The sequence below is a fragment of the Sarcophilus harrisii genome, chromosome 1 (assembly GCF_902635505.1).
Source record: "Sarcophilus harrisii chromosome 1, mSarHar1.11, whole genome shotgun sequence".
In the NCBI taxonomy this organism is placed as follows: domain Eukaryota; kingdom Metazoa; phylum Chordata; class Mammalia; order Dasyuromorphia; family Dasyuridae; genus Sarcophilus; species Sarcophilus harrisii.
The window spans coordinates 189,025,060-189,032,347 of record NC_045426.1 but is presented as its reverse complement, the minus strand read 5'-3'; the positions used below and the strand labels follow the sequence as shown (position 1 = coordinate 189,032,347).

The 7,288-nt window shown below is 38.6% G+C and overlaps 1 protein-coding gene across 2 annotated transcripts in view; it reads left to right on the top strand.

Moving 5' to 3' along the window:
- Positions 1-3,780: 3,780 nt before the first annotated feature.
- The window catches only part of FAM172A (family with sequence similarity 172 member A), a 501,056-nt gene continuing 497,548 nt past the window's right edge, over positions 3,781-7,288 (top strand). The window contains exon 1 of one of the 2 annotated variants that reach the window (XM_031967600.1): positions 3,781-3,860. The gene's annotated coding sequence lies outside the window, so the exon portion shown is untranslated. The remainder of the gene's footprint in view (positions 3,861-7,288) is intronic. The other variant, XM_031967592.1, reaches the window with a different exon arrangement.

Genomic DNA, 7,288 nt, shown 5'->3' with positions numbered 1-7,288 from the left:
CCAATCAGTCAGTTCTCTGTCCTAGGGCAGAGTTTATTATATTTTCTCATCTCAATAGCACATAGCATATTATGTTGCATAAATACTAAATTTGGAATGATATAGCAAAGATTGTGTAAAAATTACACATTATGAAGTATTTCATATTTTTTCCTTATACAGCAAAATAATTCATCCTCATCCTCTGCCTCCCCCTTTCCCTGGCCCAGGGTTTCAAAGGTTTTGGGATAGTTGCAGATTTGAAGGGGAAAGGGTAGAAGGGCGAATGAATAGTTACTTAAGTGGACCTAATGGTTTTTCATTTTTATAAATAACATTATGCACCTACTACATGCCAGGTGCTCTGCCAAGTACTAGGCATACAAAGAAAAGCAAATGAAAAGTTTGTTTTGATGGAGCATATAGTCTAAAGTTGATTCACAAGAGTATAAAAAACAGGTTTGCTCTTGGTACAGCTGAATGTACATTTGGAATGTCACCCTCAATTGGGCATTATACTTGGGGGAAGGATAAATTTGATAAGATTCAAAAGAACCCAAAATGGTAAAGGACCTTGATATGCCATGTAAGGATGAACTGAAAGATCTGGAGAAATGTAGTCCAAATGAAGAAAAAAAATTCATAACAACTGTGGTGCAGTAGATAGAGTTAAGAGAACCTGGTTCCATTGATGGGAAATCCTTTACTGCCATTTTATATGTGTGACCTAAGGCAACTCACTTGACCTGAACTCTAGTTTCCTGATCTGAATGAGAGCATTACTGGATTACTGTAGAGGGTTGGAACTCTGAAAAGGTATATTTGAATCTAGGTCAGCAAGGTATTTATAAGTTAAGCACATACTTAGTATTTAGTATGGTGATGCAATGGTTGTACTCCCTAGAAAAGTCGCTCCAGAAATGGACCATTAAATTAAATTCTTAAAAATTATTGAGTATTCCCTTTTTGAGTTTTGATCTTAAAGACCCCTTGAAAGAAAAAATTACATGTTGAATACTCTTAGTATCTGTAGTGTCTGTAGTGATGTAATCACACTGAGGTATTTAAGGGAGTTTCAGACACAGAAGACTCTCAGCCACAGCTCTCAGCCATCAACACAAGAGAGGACATCAGACTCCGGATTCCAAACTCCATCTTTGACCAGCCACTTGGTAGCATTCCTGCCTCCTTCACTCCTCCACTAAGACCAATGACTTGGGCTAATCCAGAGATCCTCCAGAGAACTAGTATGGACATTACAGATTCCCTCAAAGATTCTTTCCAACTTTAAATTTATGATTCAATGAGTAAATGAATGTCAAAAATTTGAAAATTTGTCAAATGAAGATAGATTTAAACTTACAGGATCATAAATTCAGATATAGAAACTTTGAATTCATCTACTTTAATAAAAGTTAAACTAGTTTTATAATTGGGAAAACTGAGACCCAAAAAGATTTAAATGATTTGCTCAAAGTCATATAGCTAGGAAGGAGCAAAGCTAGGATTTGAAATACTGACATCAAATCCAGTACTCTTTGCTCTGTGCCAGGTTGACTAGTTCCATTTGACTCATTGCTAAACTAGTAATGAGTGGAAACTATAGAGATGAATTTAGGGAAAACTTTTTAAAAGATCTAAAAGGGAAATGGAAACTGAACTTTTTCTTATTTGAGGTCTATGAACAAAGGCTGAACCACTTCCTGAATACATAGTAGAGGGACTTTTTTTTGTACAAGTCGGACTAGATTTCCTCTAAAATCCCTTCTGATTCAGAAGGATTCTGTAATTGGAGGGGTGAGTTCAAGTGCTAAAGTAAGGCTTATAAGACCAACTTAAAATATAGCACTTTAACCTTGGCCCAGTTAATTTCCTTTTGCAAAATAAGAGCTCTTCATAGAGAAGTCCAAGATATTGGGCACAATGCTTTGTAGACTGTCTATTAAGATATTTAGTTTAAAAAAATTGGAAATTGCTTATCATAGAACTCATTTCTACAAGTTAAATTATTTTTTAAATGTCCAACATATTTTACATGTACTAAATAGTAGGCCTAGGGATACAGAATGGAAAGGGGGGCAACTAAGTAGTCCAGTGAATAGAATGCACAGACTGAAATCAGGCAGACTCATTTTCCTAATGACTTCAAATCCTGCATCAATAAAAATACCATGGACCCAAGATTTATTTATTTATTTATTTATTTTTATTATAGTAACTTTTTATTGACAGAATCCATGCCTGGGTAATTTTTTTTTTTTTTTTTTTTTAACAACATTATCCCTTGCACTCACTTCTTTCCGATTTTTCCCTCCCACCCTCCACCCCCTCCCCTAGATGGCAAGCAGTCCTATACATGTTGAATATGTCCTAGTATATCCTAGATACAATGTATGTGTGCAGATCCAAACAGTTTTCTTGTTGCACAGGGAGAATTGGATTCAGAAGGTAGAAGTAACCCGGGAAGAAAAACAAAAATGCAAACAGTTCACATTCATTTCCCAGTGTTTTTTTTTTTTTTCTTTGGGTGTAGCTGTTTCTGTCCATCCTTGATCAATTGAAAGGACCCAAGATTTAATTGGAATAAGGACTCCCCATTGGGGAAACTTAATATGCCTCAGAGGCAGCTTCTTTGCTACTTTAGAGTATTAAGAATTCTGATTTGCCCAAGGTTACACAATTTGCCCGAGCACTTGAGCCCAGATCTTCTGGGTTATTAGACCAACCCATCTTTCCAGAAATTGTTCTAATTTGAAAATATTTCCCATGTGATGATTCTCATATATATAAAGGGTATAAATATATATAATATATAAAGGATATATATATATATATAAAGGTATAATATATAAATTATATATTTATAATATATATATAAAGGGTAAGTCGAGGAAACGTGGTAGATGTTAACGGTAATTATCAAGGCCGGGCATCAGAGGAATGTTTTTTTGTTGAATTGTCTTTTCTCAATTGACTAAAAAATGGTTCAAAATTCACTAAATTTCCAGGTCACTGCTCTTAAGTTTCTGAAGAATCACGTTAAAAGTCAAAGAGATTTTAAAAGACCACTAATCATAGGGATCGTAGATTTATAGAAGAAAGGAGCTTTGGGTTATCCAGTTCACACTCTTCCCATTTACATAAGGCCCGAGGTATTTCCCATAAGTTTGGAAGCCAATTTAGCGCTACCAATTTAGCACCTTCTATGGCAGGCATTATCGCGGCAGAAACAGGATCCCAGGCCGAGTCTTCTGGGAAACTTTTCTTTTCTCTCGCCGTTTTGTGACATGACAACATTCTGCTTACACATCCAAGAGGGTGATTTCGGGGACCAGGGGATGCGCATGGGTAAGTTTTCCTTGGCCCCCCCTCTCCCTCCAGAAAGGAGAAGTTCAGGGGGTAGCATTACTTTCACCAATGGTGGAACTCTCTCTCCGGGATCACTCTACACGGACCGAGGTGTAACGGTCCATTAGGACGGAAGTAAGGCGGCTACGACGCGTTGGGACTACCTCCGAGTCTCTCTCTGGGCTTCCTCCCTCCTCGGTTCTGCAGCCGAGGTCCACGGCGGCCAAGCCTTCAGGCCCGGCTCTTTCCGGGCCCGCGATCTGAACAGCTTGCTTCCGGAGCAAGGCGAGCGCCTATGGCTCCCCAAGCCGGGGCCCAGATTCTCAGCTCAGAATGCGCACGCGCGCCGCCGCCGCCGCCGCTAACCGTCCCATCGGTTGCCGCCGCGCGCACGCGCACCGCAAGCTTCCGGGTTGGTAGCTGCGGGATCAATGACGTAAGAGACCCCGGAAGTGCAACTTGAACTCGGCAGTGGCGCCGCATCCGGGGAGCTGAGATCACAACAAGCACACGAGTGAGTCCGGCCTGAGATGGTGAGGCGCCCCGCCCCCTGACCCTCCCCTTCCCCGACCTCCTGGGGACGCCCCCTCCCCCTAGACCTACTCCCTCCTCTCAGTCTCCCCAGGCCCTCGGGCAGGGGTTAAACCCAGGTAGGTTCGGCCGGTCTGCTGTCGCTGCTCAGCGGGCTGGGGCGGAGGACGAGGGGGGTGGGGAACGGGGTGGGGCCCAAGGTCCCGACCCGTCGGGTTTGCTCCCAGCTGGGATCCCCGATGACAGCCCCGGGAACGTGCGGACACGCCCCCGAAGCTCCCCTCGAGAATGCTGCCGGAGCAAAGGAAAGGGTCGCACGGAAGACCTAGGCACCAGGTCACGAGATGTCAAAAGTGCCCTCTGGAAAAGACCGGGGAGAAGGGGGGGAGGGGCACTTAGAACTTACTACCCGAGAGGGAGTGCGCGCCAGACATGAGCTCCCTAGAAAAGTGGCTCCAGAAATGGACCATTAAACGCGGTCCTTGTAGAGTGATCCCCGAGAAAGAGTTCAACCCATTGGTTAAAGCAATGCTATCCCCTTAACTTGCTCCTTCTCCTTTCTGGAGGGAGAGAGGACGGGCGCGAAGTTGTGATTTCCCTAAGGAAAACTTACCCCAAATACATCAACAATTGTTAGACATTTCATTTTAGAGTCCGAAAAGGTCACCCAAACCAGTTTTTTGTCAGACAAAACTCGAATACAAGTCTTCCTTCTGAGACTACCAGCACTCTATCCACTACACTTAAGATTTTTCAAATTTTTTGGTTTGGTTTACACTCTTAAAAATTATTGAGTGTTCCCTTTAGTTTTGACCTCAAAGACCCCTTGAAGGAAGAAATGACACGTTGAATACTCTTACCGTCTCAAAAATTATTGCCCATGACTTCTAAATGGACTCTATTATTTTTTTGTCATTTATTTAAAGCATCTTATCATGATGAAATATTTTGATCTCAGGACCTCCTTCCGAGGACCACACTTTGAGAACTTTTTTAAACTTTTAGAAATTAATAAGACTCTTTTAATATAGGCTGTCACTATCAATTTTTGCCTTATTAAAAATTAAGACATCTTATTATTAGAAAACTAGTTTTGACCTCAAGTATCTCCTTAAAGGGTCTGGGCAATCACACTTTGAGAACTACTGCTTCTTTCAAGTTTAAAGATGAGTGAGCTTTATCTAAACTTCAATGAAATGATAGACTTAAATACCGTATCACCGTATCTGAATTTATTTTCAGAAGTAGTTGTTGGATTAGATTGTAGGAGCATAGGATTTGGGGTCAGAAGAGCTGCTTCAGATTATCTCTATGTTAAGGCAAGATGTTTAATTTAATTAGGGTCCCAAGGAAGATACTTAATCTCAGGGCTCCAAGCAAATCTCTTTGATACTGTAAATGTGGAGCCTGCATCCTCAGCTGGAGTCTCTATTCCACCGACACAGATCTAGTCAAATGAAAGAAAAAAAAAAGATATCTCTGGTTCTGACAGTGATGCTTATGCCACTGAGGAACTCTTTCAGTCTTCATTTCCTCATCAGTGAAATAGGGATACTTAATACTGCTTATTGCCTACCTCACAGAAGAAAGTATTTTAAGATGGAAATCACTAGATAAATGAACTATTATTAACACTTTTTACTTTGAAATTGATTTGGAATACTGTTTTCCTTTTCAATTAGAATGGGTATTCAGAATGTATTTTCTAAAGGCAAGTCTGTTTTGCATTTCTTTACCATGATGCTGAGGTATACATAGGAATAGTTTTACTGACAAACTGTGCTATATTAACAAGTCAATTTTCCCCCAATATTTCAAAAAGGTATTGTGGAAAATTGTGTGTGAGGGGTTTTCAGACTAACCAGCTTTGTGGTACAAGCTCATCAAGGAATTAATAGTTGGTATTTCTATAAGTTTACAAAGTAGCATTCCATTCTTCATCTCATTTAATCTTCATAACAGCATCATAATTTAGATATATTATATACATTATTAACCTCATTTTACAGGAGGGTTTTTCTTGCTAGTCACATGTAGCTAATAGACATTAAAAGTAGGATTCCAACTTAAGTCTTTCCTCATTCCAATTTCATTTCAGTTACCACTATTCAACACTGTCTTTCAAAATAATCATAATTTTCTTTTTATCATGGGCAATTATGATGACCATAATTATTCCAAAGCAGTTTCAAAGAAATGATATTTATCCTCAATCATTGAGTTATCTAGGAATGACTATTGTTAACATATCACAAATTGAGACAAAGGGAAACTTTTGTGATTTGCTTATTTTAGTGGTGGTGGCATTGTCCCTGTTTTATATGCTAATACTTGTATAAAGTAAATTAACTTTGATCCCAATTTGGGAGTTCAAAGGGACTGCTTATTTTTTTTTTTTTTTTTGTCTTTGTATCCCCAGTCCCTACTACAGGGCCTTGCATGTATAAGTAGAAGGTGCTTAATTCACCTTTATTGAAGTTCATAGGGGATCATATAGACCAGTATTGCAAAACTATGAGTGGTTGATGATAGTGGTTGGACTGGCAAATTCTGGGTTGTGTGAGTGATAAGAAGAGGGAAACAATCTGTAGAGCTCTAATCATTTATTTATTGGTTATAGCATATTAGATAAACAACAGGCTTTTTCAGTTTTTCTTGTATAGTGATATGGACATGAAACTGGAATGAAAGTACTTGATTATCTTATGCTTCAGGTCTGATAAAGCACCATTTTACATTTAATGGTATATAAAGCAACTTATTTTGTAGAATTCAGAATTAGAAGGAACCAGTGGTCATTTAGTCCAACTTTCTTATTTGGAAATCTAGAATTGTTAAATGACTTGCCTAGATATGCAGAGACAAGGAAGTGGCAGAGATGACTTTGCCCCCTTTCTTATAGCTCACTTATCCTAGGCTGTTTCTGAACCGATACATATTTTTAATTAGATTTGTACATTGCTTTCTCCGGTTTTAGAACCACATGGAATATGAGCGGTCATAGGTAGCTAAGCAACAAATGCTGTTCAGTGATACATGAAAATAGGAATCAATCTATCAATTGTACAATATCAATATAAGTATCAATTTGACAAAATCAATAGTTTATCTTCTTCTATTACTGTTTTGTTCTATTTGTACTTTTTAATAAGAATTTTTCATATTTTTCATGTTAATTTTTATTATTTTATAGAATTCAATTATAGTAATGTTTCACAAGTTATTTAACAATTCCACTATTTTTGTGCATACAAGTTGCTTTCAGTTAACACAGTAACACTTACTATAAAGTCTTTGAATGTATTTCTACACATTCTACACATTTTTTTTTTTTCAGGTCATTTTCTCAACAATGAGATTATTAGATTGAAAAAGAGATTCTTTTTGTAACTTTATTGCATGTTGCCATATTGCTCTCCAAAGTATTGTA